The sequence below is a fragment of the Anoplophora glabripennis genome, unplaced genomic scaffold (assembly GCF_000390285.2).
Source record: "Anoplophora glabripennis isolate ALB-LARVAE unplaced genomic scaffold, Agla_2.0 scaffold135, whole genome shotgun sequence".
In the NCBI taxonomy this organism is placed as follows: domain Eukaryota; kingdom Metazoa; phylum Arthropoda; class Insecta; order Coleoptera; family Cerambycidae; genus Anoplophora; species Anoplophora glabripennis.
Window position 1 is genome coordinate 606,348 of NW_019416236.1, and position 15,401 is coordinate 621,748.

The 15,401-nt window shown below is 30.3% G+C and overlaps 1 protein-coding gene across 4 annotated transcripts in view; it reads left to right on the forward strand.

The window, feature by feature from the left end:
* The window catches only part of LOC108906682 (MATH and LRR domain-containing protein PFE0570w), a 353,179-nt gene that overhangs the window by 218,616 nt on the left and 119,162 nt on the right, over positions 1 to 15,401 (forward strand). For 2 of the 4 annotated variants that reach the window (XM_018710011.2, XM_018710010.2), the window contains exon 1: positions 8,983 to 9,232. The exons of the other annotated variants lie outside the window; for them this stretch is intronic. The gene's annotated coding sequence lies outside the window, so the exon portion shown is untranslated. Of the gene's footprint in view, positions 1 to 8,982; positions 9,233 to 15,401 lie in introns of those variants that run through there. 4 annotated transcript variants of the gene reach the window in all.

Here is a 15,401-nt window from a genome sequence, read left to right on the forward strand (position 1 = left end):
ACATCACAGGCCAATGATTTCAAACACTACACTGGAACGCTAAGAACTAGTGCACACAGCAAATATAGATGCCCACAGTGGACTAAATCTCTTATTTCAGAGTGTCTTCTCGAAATGTAAAAAGGTTTTTACCGATGACGTGGCAACTAGGACAAAAATTGTATCAACCAAAAGACAGTGTGAACATAGGTAAGGAATATATCAATTTTCATTGTATTCGGTTTTAAATTAATTGTTAAATTTGTTAAAAAATGTTGAAACTATATATTATGAACGTACATTTTGAATTACTTTTTTTAATCTCCTAGTTATGCAAAATAAAAGCAAAGGTTGACCTGTTACTGTTATAACTTTACTGTCGTTCGAAAAGTTAATGTCGTGAAACGTCGATGTTATAAATCATAATATATTGCATTCTATCGTTTCCTAAATTATGCGTTACCTACGTATTACTTTCTACTAAAAGAAATCAGAAATCAGAGTGCCGTGATTTAAAGACAATTATTAAAATTTTAAACATGTTAGATTTTCCAAACATAACAATGTTGTAATTGTCGTTAATTATTACTTAATAAACTCGTTTTTTTATAATTTGGTAGAACAGCCTGACGGAGACATATCTGATTTGTTGCTATTTGCAGTATTCACCCAGTAATCTAAACAAGATTGTATCTTGGAATTTATCTGAAAAAATGCACTCACAATGTCATGTAATGGATATTTAATTTAAAAATCATGTCATGTAGATTAGATAATAGCTAGATTGAATGTGACAAGGGAATAATTATCCAGTAATCTTTTATATTGTCTTGTTGTCTCTTTGTCCAATTTCAAAGGACATGTCAACTACTACCATTCAAAAAGGATGAATATAGCTTTTTATTTTTACCCAGTACTGACTGATTGTAAACATCGTGAAATAATTAATAATAAAGACAATAAATAAGTCATATGTTATACTCACAAAACCATTTTAATTATTACCTATAGGTGATATTAACTACGATGGAATGTTTGTTTCGGATTATTTTTAATATGTACTTTATCGAATAATTAGTTTCGAATTAATCAGTCATCAAAATAAGTCGGTTCTTTATCTGTACCTTGAACCATATTGACATAATTTGTCAGTTTGGTTCACTATATCTGAAATGAAATAAAGATTTTTTAGTTAAGTAATTCGATTCATATTAAACTCACCTCTGCGACAAATTACATCAAGATTTTCAAGATAAAGCAACATTGTTAACTAATGTGGGTCTAAGTGTTACTGTACACATCCTGTATGACCAACTGAATAGCTTTTTTATTATTAATTAAATCTTCTCTAAATATTTGTTTCTTTTACAGTCTCAGGGATCATTGAACTTCTAAACTCATCCTTCTTTCTCGGCCGCTTATTATTATGTCATACTTAATTTGATCGCATGAGATGCTCATAACTACTCGATATATGCTAAAATTCGTCAGACAATAGTAATTTACATAATATTTTTGACCTTGGGAATTAAGTTCATTAACCAAATTTCTGAAGAAGATATGACGGAGAAATATGAAAGAGGTTAAATTAAAAGACGCGTGTGTTTATATCATAAGACTTTATTCACACTATTATGAACACCGATAATAATCGAGGATCATTAACTTTGCTTCTTGGAATTTACTATAGTTCTGAATAATAGAATGGAACTATTTTTATTAACCTAATTAATACCGAATGTCAAGCTTTCAACAGCGTTGGATGTTTAAATTCACTTTGGTGGTTCAAGGTTTGGAAGTAATGATATAGGTACCTAGTAAATTGTGCTGAACCGCCTTAAAAGTCTTCACATTGATATGTCTCCTGGGCCTGATGGCTTTTCAGCATTTGTACTGAAATTGTGCTTCAGATTTAGCAGCACCGTTATATATTATGGCGGTTTTCCACTAAACGGACAGTTGAGTTTATGTCCTGTTTGTGTTTTCTAGAACAAAACGAAAACAAAACTGAAGCAAACCCAAAACTCTTGTTTTCATCAAGCGGGCTACATTTTCTTCGAATTTTGTTTTTGTTTTCAGTCCTTTTCCACTGGTTGTCGTGAGGAAGTCGGAACACATTTTTCCAATGACCAGCCAACATGTTTAGAGGAGATTTTTTTATTCTTAGTAATGGCTGGTTTATACTGAAGTCCTTGGAAAAAAAGTGTGTCTACAGAGTGTCCCACCTCGAACTCCATCGATGGATATCTGGGAAAGCGCTCTAAGGATTTTTTTGAAATTGTGATGGTGTGATACGGACCGTGGAGCCCACCAAGTTAAAATATTTTCAAGGTCATCGTACTTCCGGTTATACCAGAAGTTGATACTAACTTTCTTATTTTAAATGAAACCCCCTGTATATTATTGCATTTTTCTTCTTCTTCAAAAAGTTTGCGAAATGTTACAGTTCTGTTTTATTCGACACAAGTTTGTATTTTGTTTTTGTTTTGTCCGTTTAGTGAAAAACCGCCTTTATGTATAGACACTTTCTCAATACTTCGATGGATTGGATAATTAATTGCAATATTTAAAAAAGGTGGTAAGACTGATCCTTCTAATTATGGACAAATTAGTCTCATGTGTATACAGGTATGTCTCAAAGTTCTGGAAAGAATTATTGTTGCACATATTTTACACATTTCACATGAATTATTATTTCACAATTTTCATTGACTCACAATATTTTACCAATATCGCAACATGGTTTTGTACCGATGTATAACCAACTAAATCGCTAGCCTAAATTATTGGTCCCTTTCACAGATCACGGATGTTCAGTCGATGTAATCTATTTAGACTTCGCGAAAGCCTTTGATAGAGTATCAAAATATAGACTCCTCTTAAAACTAGATTATCTTGGAAGTCCTGGTCAATTATTTACTTGGATCGGTAACTATTTATCTAACACTGTTTTTTCAATTCGTCTCGGTTTTGATTATTATTCTCTTCGTGACGTCTACTCGACTGTGCCTCAAGGATCCGTTTTGGGCGCAGTATTGTTCCTTCTCTACTCATGTGATCTTGATGATACCATAACTATGCCTCATTCTTTTTATGTCTATAATACTAAAACGACCTTATTCAGAGTAATTCTAATATCAGACACTGGTGTAGTACTAATCTCTACCTCTTAACACTGCGAAATGTACAGTACTCCACATAGGAAATAACAATCCTCCGCTTTCTTCTGAGCTTGTTGGGCACCTCTTAGAATCTCTGGCTGAACAAGTTGACTTGAGTGTTACATAACAGCAAACCTTTCCTGGTCTTCCCATATTTCCAATATTGCTAAAAAGGCTAATTTGAAATCATTGTTAGTATTCAAAACATTCCAGAAGCCCTCTCCCCAACTATTTTCTCTTCTGTTCAACTCATATTATTAGAACATTAGAATATACCAATACGATATAATAATGGTAACCAGATTTAGTTAAAGATATAAAACAATTGGAAAACGTTCAACGAAAAACCACCAGACAAGTAACTTTTTGAAAAATCAGTGATGTTTTGCTTTTGCACATTTTTTCATGTCCATTTGTATAATCGTAGGTATTTGTATTAACAGTTTGTAATCTAACTATGTATAATTATTTAGTATTTTTAGTTTAGTTGTAGGTATTTTATCAACCTTAATCTTATTTTAGGGCATAATAGGTTTCAGCTAATTTCATTAATTTAATTATAATAATGAAAGGATTAATAATACGTATATTAATATGATTACGTATAAATGATGTTAATTCATATTTCTGCTCTGAATTGATAGTTGTCCATTATAATCACCTAATTATGAATAATACATCTTTTGTATGCTGATGCTTTGGAAAAAATCCATTCAAATAAAAAGTAAATATTTCATAAGTGGATTTCTTATGCGTTTTCAGACTTACAACTAATTCTACTTGCCTGCAAAATACCAGTAATCAAGCATGTACAAAGTCTGTATGAACGATGAATGTGTAAGATGGCTGGAACTTCAACTTAGAACACTGCTCCTTCTTGTTGATTGCTGACCTTGAAATAAAGTGACTTTACGAGCAGAATTTTAATTAGGTCTATAGAGCGTCAATGAATATAATTATAAAGCTATGTCAGTAATGGAAAATGGGGATTACCTATTTCATCGCCCAAATTAATAGTTAATTTTCATCAACAGATAATTCCATGAAGATTTATTTCTACGAGGCCCAAGGAAAAAAAGTTCAATGAATAGAAATGATTACGATGAAAGTACATGGGAATAAGGTGGTTTTGTATGTGTAAGCGTGAATGAATAGTGTAAAAGTATTTGAGAACCCACCAAACTCGTTATCTTTGAAAAATGCGATATTAATTTTTGGTGGAAACTAGTTCACCAGTACTGTCACACAAATGTTGTCCTCCTGAACCTCAAAATCTGTGTGCATGACGAGGTTTGTCGTCCGAATACAATGATTTCCGTTTGTAGGAATACTCTGTGGTTTTTTAACGTGTATGTAGCACACTACTAAAATTGTAGGCAAAAGATTAGTATAGATCATTTCTTATCCTGATTATAAAAGGTAACATTTTTATTAATTACCTTTTCAAAATACATATATTTTAAACATACCGAGATAAATACTGAACTTTTAATATTCTTAGTTAGATCAAGGTGTTCCTATGTGAGTATTTATTAAATATTACAGGGCATTAAACTAATGTCAAAACAGTGATTAGTGGAAAAAGTAGTTGATATATCTTACATGTTACATTTTGTAAATATTTACATGTTTCTTTTAATTTCAGTTTTTGAACAGAGAAATTTAAAAATCACGTTAGTTAACATAGAACAAATTCTTCAGAAATTCTCACAACTTTTTTTCCATTATTAACCTTTCCTTATTTGAAACCTAATTGCCAAATTTATACAGTCTCTTACATGTTACGTTTTAATTGTTAGAATTTATTTCATAATTGAGTTTAAATCTTTTTGACCGTTTCTTAATCTGAAGTGAGTTGCAAAACTATTTGTATTTTGTAAAACAGTTTATTATTAAAATATCTTAAACCTGGTTTCTCTTCTGATGCCACGCTGGAATTGGAAGGACAAAGTCGTACGTAAGCAGTTGATGGACTATCTCTTTGATTTATGACAACAAAAATAGAAACGTAGCGATATGTAAATTATCCCAAACAGCTTTTTCTTATGCTGACTGTAGGAATAGATGTGGGAACAAAATTTTTTAATTAATAAACAAAAAACAATTTTTAAATTCATGATTTGAAATCAATTCCTTAACTCTTATTGCAATCCGTACCAAAACATTTTTTAGTAAAGGCAGAATTAAAGTCGGCAAACAGCGTTGGACTGCTAACTTGCGATGTTGAGGGACCTTACACGCAAAGGGATCAATTCCAAAGGGTTAGGGAAAAAATTGAAAGCTTAAATTCTTGTTTACAATCTAAGATATAAAGGACTTTTTTGCCAATATAAATATTACTATACATGCTGTTACAAATTCGCTTCTCACTACAGGGATCTCGGAAACGGTAAAAAGTACGAAGTAGCTTAAATGGGGGCAAAGTTGCGTAATCAAGGGACCAACATTATGCCTCTAAAAAATCAAGGCTAACATGATTAGTTTTCGAAATGTTTGAAAAAAAACCGAAATTTTGGAAATCAGTTTTTGTTTCATTTTAGCCTTGTGAGGTGATATTGAAAAAAGAAGAACACTTTCTCATGGCCACCTTTTTGCCCTCTACCGAATGGCATAATCAATTTTTATATGTAACGTTTCGTCTCTCCGGGACCATCATCAACCTCATTTTTTTAAATACGGTCCTGGAAATTTTATTACATTTTTGCAAGCCTTCATGACCTTCAATACTGTACTGCCTCAACCCGAACCAGATTCAAACGTTTTGTCTCGAAAAATTCGAATACATATTCGTTCCAAATATCTCAAATTTTTTATTTAGATTTCTATGTTTATTGAACTATCGTACAGTATAAATGTCCTTAGACCCTGTGAAATACACTTAGTTATTTAAACTACTACTAAACTATACTAAAATATATCTGGTCGTTATCTCTTTTTGTTTCGAATTTTCGTCCAGTTTTTCAATTTTTTCTTATATTTTGCTTCGCAAAATAACAAAAAGAAAAATTGAGTTTTTCCAAATTTTTTGTTTTTTTTTTCTAAATTTTAAAATCTCTAATCTTTATAGACTACACAATTTAATAAGAAAATTTGTTTACATTTTATTTGATTATTCTACCTAGTTTTTATTTATATTTTATCTTTACAATTTTGTGCGATATTAAAACTTGGTCGTCTCATTTTATTTTATGGTTTTTATCGGAAGATTTGCACGTAGGAAACTACATTATAAAGTCATATAAATGTAGGCATAAGTCCACATTGGATTTTGTAAATTAATTTGTATTATACCTACGAGTCAGGTAGACAAAGTAGAAAAATAATAGAAAATTGCCACAATTTTCTCGTTTATGCCGTTTCGTATACGAGTAGAAAATATTATTAAAAGCCACTTTCAAGAGTGGCATGAATGCCACAAGATACCGTCGTATGTAAAATTATTTAAAAAATTGTCAAAAATTACAAATTGCGGTTATTTCCTCGCCTGCGCAATTTTCGATATACTTAAATTAATTTAAAAAATGTATCATAAATAATGCAAGTGTCGGAGAAGATATCAATATAAAAAATAAATATTTCTAACTATAAAACAGAATAAAAAATTTAAAATAAAAAAAATTACATGAAAAAGAGAAAGCTTTGTATTGGGTTTATAGACTACACAATTTAATAAGAAAATTTGTTTACATTTTATTTCATTATTCTACCTAGTTTTTATTTATATTTTATCTATACAATTTTGTGGGATATTAAAACTTGGTCGTCTCATTTTATTTTATGGTTTTTATCGGAAGATTTGTTTGAAATATTGATATAAATTATTCTTATTAAAAAATTGTGTTTTTTTTTCAAATATACAACAATTTAGTTTTAAGTTGGCCAACATACACAACGCGTAAAGTAGATGATTTTTTAGAATACATAAATAACCAATCTTTTTCCATATGCTCCAGATGATAGGTATTAACTTTTGATGTCAACAAACAATTTTTGAACTGAAATAAATATGTACTTAAATTAAAAAAGAAATTGGTGTTTTTGGAAACGATCATGGTTTATAGAAAAGTAATTCGATATATAGATACTTTTATTTAAATAAATTAATGCAAAAAGATGTTCTCCATAGGTTAAGAACTTTTTCCTTATAAAGTATCAAAATTTCACTACAAAACAGTTTAGATTTAAAATATACTCTACTATTGGTCTACTTTAATTTTTTTAATTTTAACATTTTGTGTAGATAAACTCGATGTTGCAGGACAAATAGAAGTAAAATTTATGTTTATGTCACAGATTTAATGATAATCATTTTTAATTTTGCAATAAATTATCCAATAAAAAAATATCAAAGTAAGAAGATCATCAAATCACCTACATGGATATACTTACATTTTGATTGTAATTAGCTTTCCCTAATGCAACTTTTTTGATATCTTACTCGAAAAATTAAGTTTTGCTTGAACAAAACAGATCTTTTTTGCTTCTGGTAATTTTTTAGAAATTCAAATTACATTTGAATTAAATTGCACTATTTCTCATTATGTCAAATTTCACACCAATAGTTAAGGCCATCTGGAAGCGCCTTTTAGCTATGGAAATGGATTTGTTATATGTGTTTCTTATCTTGCTTAATGTACCTATGTATTATTGAGACTTACAGATGAAATCTTCTATTAATTATATTTCTAATCATATCTTATAAAGGACACCTTGATGACTAACTTACAACTACATTCCTAAATTCCTAATTTTATATCTATCAATATAGTACGTCATCACTTTAATATTATTTTGAGGAGTTCCAACGAAAAATGTTGAACGAAAAATATAATTTGATACGCCTTTTAATGACTATAGTTTATATTCATATATTTTAAATAGAAATTTACCTAAGGAAGCGGTCCTACTGGTGAATGAATTGCAAAGCAGCTTATGGAGTTAACCGTTAGCTCTGCCTGCCTGCTGCACATCGAAATCCTGAATATTTGCGTATGGTTTACGTATGTTACAAAACAATAAAATATGTTCTTAATTTTCGTTCCTCTTCAGTACCTTAAAAAGGAGGCCGACCGCAGAATTCAAAGAGGAGTTCACATTGCCAGCTCGACACCAACAATTTATCAATTTTGCTATTTTATTCACACTCAGGACTTACATCAATCCGGTGTATGCAACTTTAATCTTTTTCAATTAAGAGTTTCAAAAACTAAAGGAATTTTTGGAGACCTCGATCTAGGATCAGATGGACCAGTTACGTTTTTGGAATTTAGAAAAATTCCTGGCAAATGATTTTTAATGCATTGCATAATTATTCGGGATCCATACATAAAATTTGACATATTCCTGTTTACTTTTCTAACAACAGGATCAATGATCCAATTTAATAGATTGATACGATTATAGTTTAGGCATTGGCAAGGGTTAAAAACTTATTTCTCGAATATGAAGAATTATTTCTAAAGCTTCATTTGAATAATACTTTAAATGATATCAACGAGTACATAGTAAAATCGTATCACTTTTTCCTCACACATATTCTAAGAAATGAATATTTCGATTTTGGATGAAATCTAGTTTGCCCCATTCTAATTTTTATGTTGGGGAGGCTGCTATTGTTAAAAATACATATCCACTTTAATTGCTCTAACGGTTGGAACCCTCGAAACCCTTATCTTTTGAATATAACGGACACCAATTGTACAGCATTGCTCCCCTCGTTACTCTGCCACCAGTATCCATTATTCGTGCTCACCGTCCGAGCTACCATGTAGTTTTTGTACTGAAGGCGATAAGTACATCAAGTCTAGCAAGAGAGAGAGGACTTGGACTGTCGAGAACCCCACTTTCCAACAGTCGGCTACATGAATCGTATCGATGATGTAGTGTAAAAGTAACTAACAGGTGTCAGTTAGCGTACTACGTGTGTGTTTTTATCGTTTTTATCGACATAGCTGCGATATCTTTTGATAACTCGCCGTCGGAATTTTCTGATTTAGTGACAGGTCTAAGTAGAGATTTTGTGCTTGTGTAGGGTGTACGATGTAATACCATTTGCTCTGTGTTTTTGATAAACTGGATTATCCTTAATCTCGGTGAGTTATGTTTTCATTCTAATATGACCGTAAAAAAACATGCTTGGAAAAAAAACGTCCTATAATATTTTAAATAGGTAGCCTTTTTCTTTGGAATGTAAAAGATATAGCTATTACTGATAAGATTCAGCGAAGGGAATCGATTTATAAATCGGATTTATGAAGCTGTATGGATGTTATGTCAAAGTAGAAAAAATATTTCAAAATCATTAATGCCAATAATACATTTAAAATATTTTTATGACCTTTGAGACTTGTTACATATGAAACAAATATTTTTCAAGGTGCTCACTTGAACACCTTACATTAGTTTTTATTGGAAGTAATAAAGTAGTTATTATTATTAATATTCAGTATTTACATCATGACCTTCGTACACTTGTCATGTGGTAATTATCAACTCATACATTGGACTAACGCATCATTATCTCGTTGATGGAAACACATTTTACAAAACAGTATAGCGGCAAATTCTAGAAAAAAACTTTATATCATTAAATAAATAAAAAACAAGTAATAAGAGTATTTAACATTTGTTTTTATGAGTACTGTAAAATTTATTCTCTTGAGCAATAAAATAATATTCCAGAAAAACTGTCTCGAATGATGAAAATTATATCTTTTGTAAAATGGAAATAATAATAAACGTTCACCCTTGTACACTGTTAAGTTTACCCTATATTCTAGGTACTGTATTTGGTACGACTGTTATGTGGTTTTACGCAATACTTTATTGATATTAAAATGACATCGTGCGGTACCCATAAAATATAAATGTTAATTTTGAAAATTGAATATTTTAAACGTCTTTATTTTTAAGAAATTGTGTCATTAGGAGAAAGTCACATATTTTGATCTATTGAAAAGGGCGTCACATCTTTTCATTCGTTGCTGGATCTATAGGTACCTACATCGAGAACAAATTCAACACATTACCTTACTACACTTGCTATAAAATATGAAGGCCAGTTAATTTTATGTTTTGATAAAAGTTTTATCTTGAGTGACCAACTCATAAACATTATAGGTGTAAGCACACCTCGGAAATGTTTGATTGGTATTACTTACGTCTTAAAAAAAAACAACGTTTTAAAATGTAATCATGTCACAACTAGAAAATAAATTTTGTTGGTAGGGGGTATATATATTTCGAAAACAAATTTATTAAATATCAAATAAGTATGTACCTCTCAATATTTGAAGTGGTTAAATATGAAGAACTACCTATATTACTTATATGTATAATCTTTATAAATAAATTAGCCTCTAATAAATATTTTATTATTGTTTTTTTCTACTAACAAAATTAATAATAGTACCACTTTTATCATTTATAGAACTCTAATAGTCAGTTAAGCCAAGTAAGTACCTAAATAATGTAAACTACCCTTATTTTTTCAGTAAAAAACTTTTCTCTTCTAGTAATGTTATATTGAATTTTAACAAACTTAAAAGTATTTAAATTTATGGATACTAATAAGAGCATCCAATCGTCTCTTGGAATTTCTGTAAGTAAAGATTTGCTGGTGGTCAACGATTCGACAGCTTTTGCCGCAGAAGAAAAGTCTGCAGGTATTATTACCATTACACGACAATTTTGAATTCGACATTCGCTATTTGTAATGGTCTATTATATAGATCAACTATTTCGTTATCAATTTTATCCATAAGTTATTTTATTAAATTACCTGTTTTCACTGTAGAAAATATTTTTTCAGATTCTTCTATTTAGTAGCATATTAAATATAAATTTTAGAGGATTTCTTAAAAAACAATATATTTCTTTTTGATTTTTATAAATGGTCTAGTGTGATGAAAGTTAAAACCAGTTACATGCACTGAAATCTACAACATAGGGTTTTCATAAATCCAGTATTTAAAATATTTTTTAAACGACAGTAAAAGAAAAAAGTATAGCATTGTACAAATTTTAAATAGGAAAACAATGTACAGATGGAATTTAAACAAAAATAGGAACGATTGACGAACATATACAGATAAGGTGAATTAATTTTTTAAATACAATAGATTGGTACGGATTTATAGGATTAAGAGATTTCTATCACACTTCAACATTCGCATGGGATAACTATTAAGGAATAAAGTCGAAATTATCGAAAAAAAATCATACGTAGGTAACCTTGAAGTAGAATATGTGAAACAAATGTTTCATTTACAGACACACTCGTAATCGACGTTTGGTAATCCTAAATATTTACGTTAAAATTAAAAAGAATCTAAAAAACTGTAGTCCTTACCTTTTTATTATTTTCTCATAAAAATTATTTCATCCTTACGATAATATAGCTAAGAAAAATCGCCATTCACATTTTGTTACCAAATTTTCCTCACCAAAAAACTTCCCCCAGATTTCATTTGGATTTCCCCTTTGATTCCTTTTGGATTTCAACTTCCTTCAGGTTTGTCAATAGTTGGTACATCCTCTAGCTTCAAAATATACTCCGTTTACCTTTATAAACTTCTGGATGCTCTTTACTAAAAATCTTTCTGGTGCAGCTTTTTAAAACCAACTTGCACCGCTTTATTTGTCTCATTCTCATCCATAAACTTTTGACCCTCCAATGTTCTATGAAAGATCCAAACAATTGAAAGTTTGATGGTACTAGTTGGAGCAGCACGATGAATAATGCAACATCTCAAATTTCAGAATGTTTATTGAATCCAGTACAGAAGGGAGAGTAGTTATAAAGCAAGACAATATCAAGCTATTATCGTGTATGGACTTTCTAGTCGCACATAATTTCACCTCTTTCTTGGAGGTTTGTCAATATAGGGCCACTGACGTCCGAAAAGATGATCCATGTAATGTTTCCGATGAGAACTATAGATTTTCAACTTATTCTTGCTTTCTCGTTAGTTACTAATAACTAACTAAGATATTCGCAGAGTTGAAAGTTTACATACGAAAACGGTAATCCAGCCGGTCCGAAGATGATTAATATCCATACTAAAAAGCTTTTTTTTATAAAAGATATGCATAGATATGGAGGTAATGTTTTACAAATAATGTCGTAAAATAAGGCAGAAACAATTTCTGTAAGCTTATGATACCCTCCTAATAAATTTTCTTTCTTTAAATGAAATTATTGTAGTTCTTAGTATACTTGATTGATTTACTTTTGCAGTTTCTTTCAACGTCAACTGAAGTAAGTTAAAAAATATACTTACAACTGAATACATTTCCGTCATTCTACTGACTAGTACTTAATAATTTTAATGTTTTCTTTTCATAAATCTTCCATTCATATAATGAGTTAGTCATTAGGTATGGGTGGTATTCAAAAACGAATCGACAAATGGAAACATTGCGATATGTTCATTAATGAAATTTATAAGCTACAATATACAATTTTACCTGGAATTTTACTCTCTAATGTAATTCCTATTTAATAACAAATTTCAAACGATCACCATGAGAAGCTATACAGAATTCACCATTACATGCTGCAATACATCGCAATTAATGTTTCTTATTTCCTGTTCAAAGACAAATTTCAATCCTTTGAAGTGTTTGAGTCTTATTCTTGCACCTAGCATCCACCTAGACAACAAGTCTGGAGCATTCAAATCCGGAGACCTTGCAAGCCAGTGAATGTCACCAGCTCGAGATATCAGTCTCCCAAGAAAAAGACGCGTACACTAAACAGCAGTATGTTCAGTAGCACCAGTCTGTTGGGACACTGTTCTGTGCAGGCCAAGTATTCTTGCTTCAGGCACCAAAAAGCTTTCCTACATATCAATCGGAGTACAGTTTGAATATTCACCTCAAAAATATAAGGGCCAATAATTTTTTATATAACTGCATACTAACTGGTAACATTTTGGACATATAGAGGTTATTAGTGTAAATTAAATGCATTTTATGGATTCACATGATAGGCTTATTTATCGGTCCCGACAGTCTTATTCTGTACACTTTTATTGGAGTTGGAAGATTTATAAAAAACTTTCAAGAAGAGTCATGCACTTTTATCCCAATCCTTAGTTTTTGGCCTGAATTTTATATGGACGTTTATATGTAAATGTTCAAAACTTGAAAATACGTTTTTACAGAACGCACCACACTCATACACGTTCAATGTTCTCAAGTGTTCGAATTGAACAAGTATTACTGTGATACTTCGAAGATCATCAAAATTTCTTGCCCATTCTTCTTGTAGGAAGGTGTCGTCTTAAAATTAACCCTTAAATATTGTCTTCACACTGTTGTAATTTTAGAAATAATGTCTCTACTACGAAAACTCGTTGATTTAAAATGAAAAGCCACCATTACTTACCAAAAATAGACACACTGTTGAACATTTCTTTCACGTAGATTATATCTCTGTGTCACTTGTTTCGTATTCTATCGCCCACTGAAATTCATCCATACTTATTGGTTGACTCAGTACTTCTTCATTAATTAATTGATATGGCAACTGTATATTATCCATGGCTTATTCGTACCTGAATTATTTATGATTAGGTACTGTGAACAATAATTTAAAGATATCGGAAACTTTGCGACAGTGACTATTTTTACTATTGCATATAAAAAATCAAGAACTTACCGTTACCTTTATTCTATATCCGATATTAAGCAACGCAATTTATTTAAAAACATAAATATTTATAAATGCAATATTTTCAAGGTGTTCAGTATAAAAAATCCTGTAATTGCTGTAATGAGTAATGACTAATAACTTGTAATTAAAACAAAACGTGTCTCTACAGATATAATTTTTATTTCAGAATTGATTAAGAAATGTAAGTCGCACATAGAAATCTGTGAAAATTGAGGTATTTTTTTTTTAATTCGATATTTTAATGATAATACCAACCAACGATATTAAAAATAATATTACTAACATTTTCTAGTTCAGTGACCGTAAATAACAAACTTCTTACTGGTGTTACGTTATATTGGTTGGATAGAACTGTGACTTTTTATTCTAAACTTTGACATTGCTGGCAAGGTTGTAAGGCGGCTAAAAAATGAAATAAATATTCATTCAGGAATATACTTTTCTTTCTTTTACCTTCGATGTTGTTTTAGAGAGTGTGTAGTATAAAAAAATTAATTTGTTAAGTAGGTTAATAAATTCTGTACATTCTTCTTGCAGTACATACTATTATTTCAGCAATAAGCTGTTATTACGATGAGTGTAACCTCTATTATCGTTTACTGAGCTACATTCTTGAAATATCTCGGTATATTGCATTTTTTTTTAAATCAGAATCTTACCACAAATTCTAAACATACACTTTATACTCCTATAATTTTAATTAAATAAAAAAAAATGTAGTGCTATTGTAATTACTAATAATTGTAATAAACAGTTCCATTTTTTAAAGATTTCGTCATTTCGTATGAGTTTACTTTTTACCTAAAACAGACGTCTCTAAAGAACAGTCTTTTGTTTTTGTCATGTCATTTTTTTTGTAGGTAGAGGTTTTGATAACATGCATATGGTATTTGATTTGATACGCCACTTTATTTATTTTAAAAAGTATACTCCTTGCTCCTTGGTAAAATGTACCATTCCAGACATGAATTTTAATATATTTATTTAGAGCAATGATTCTATCTATATGGACCCCTAGGGGACGACTGGGAATTGCAAGTGGTCTATGTCAGCGAAAACACAAAAATTTGGGGATGCATGAGATGTAAATGGGTGTCCACGAGAATGGATTCCATTTAAGCAGGTCGTAACTGAAATTTTGGCTTTCCATAAATGGAATAATTCACATAAAACAGATAGTACCTGTGAAGTAAAACATAAGTGTTTATAAAACATTATGAAGATTTTAATCTAGATTTGGGGAACTACATATAAGGGTTCATGCTTTAATCATGGGGAAATTCGAGCTCGATGATAGGATCATTCTTCGTCGATGGGTCAAATCAATAACTTAATTGCTTTGAATTTTAATTAATGCTAATTGTTAGAATATTGTCTTGAGTTCAATCAACTTATTTCGTTGTACTTATAAAATTATTGTTATACTTTTGTTATTGAAATTTAAGTTATTATTTTCTTATATAGGTATCAAAATTGTTAAAGAATTATAATAATTTACATAGTATACCTCAGCAGACATTGACACATTAATAGAGGCGAGTTAACATTATAAAAAAATGATGGCTGCACTCATTGTAGTAAAG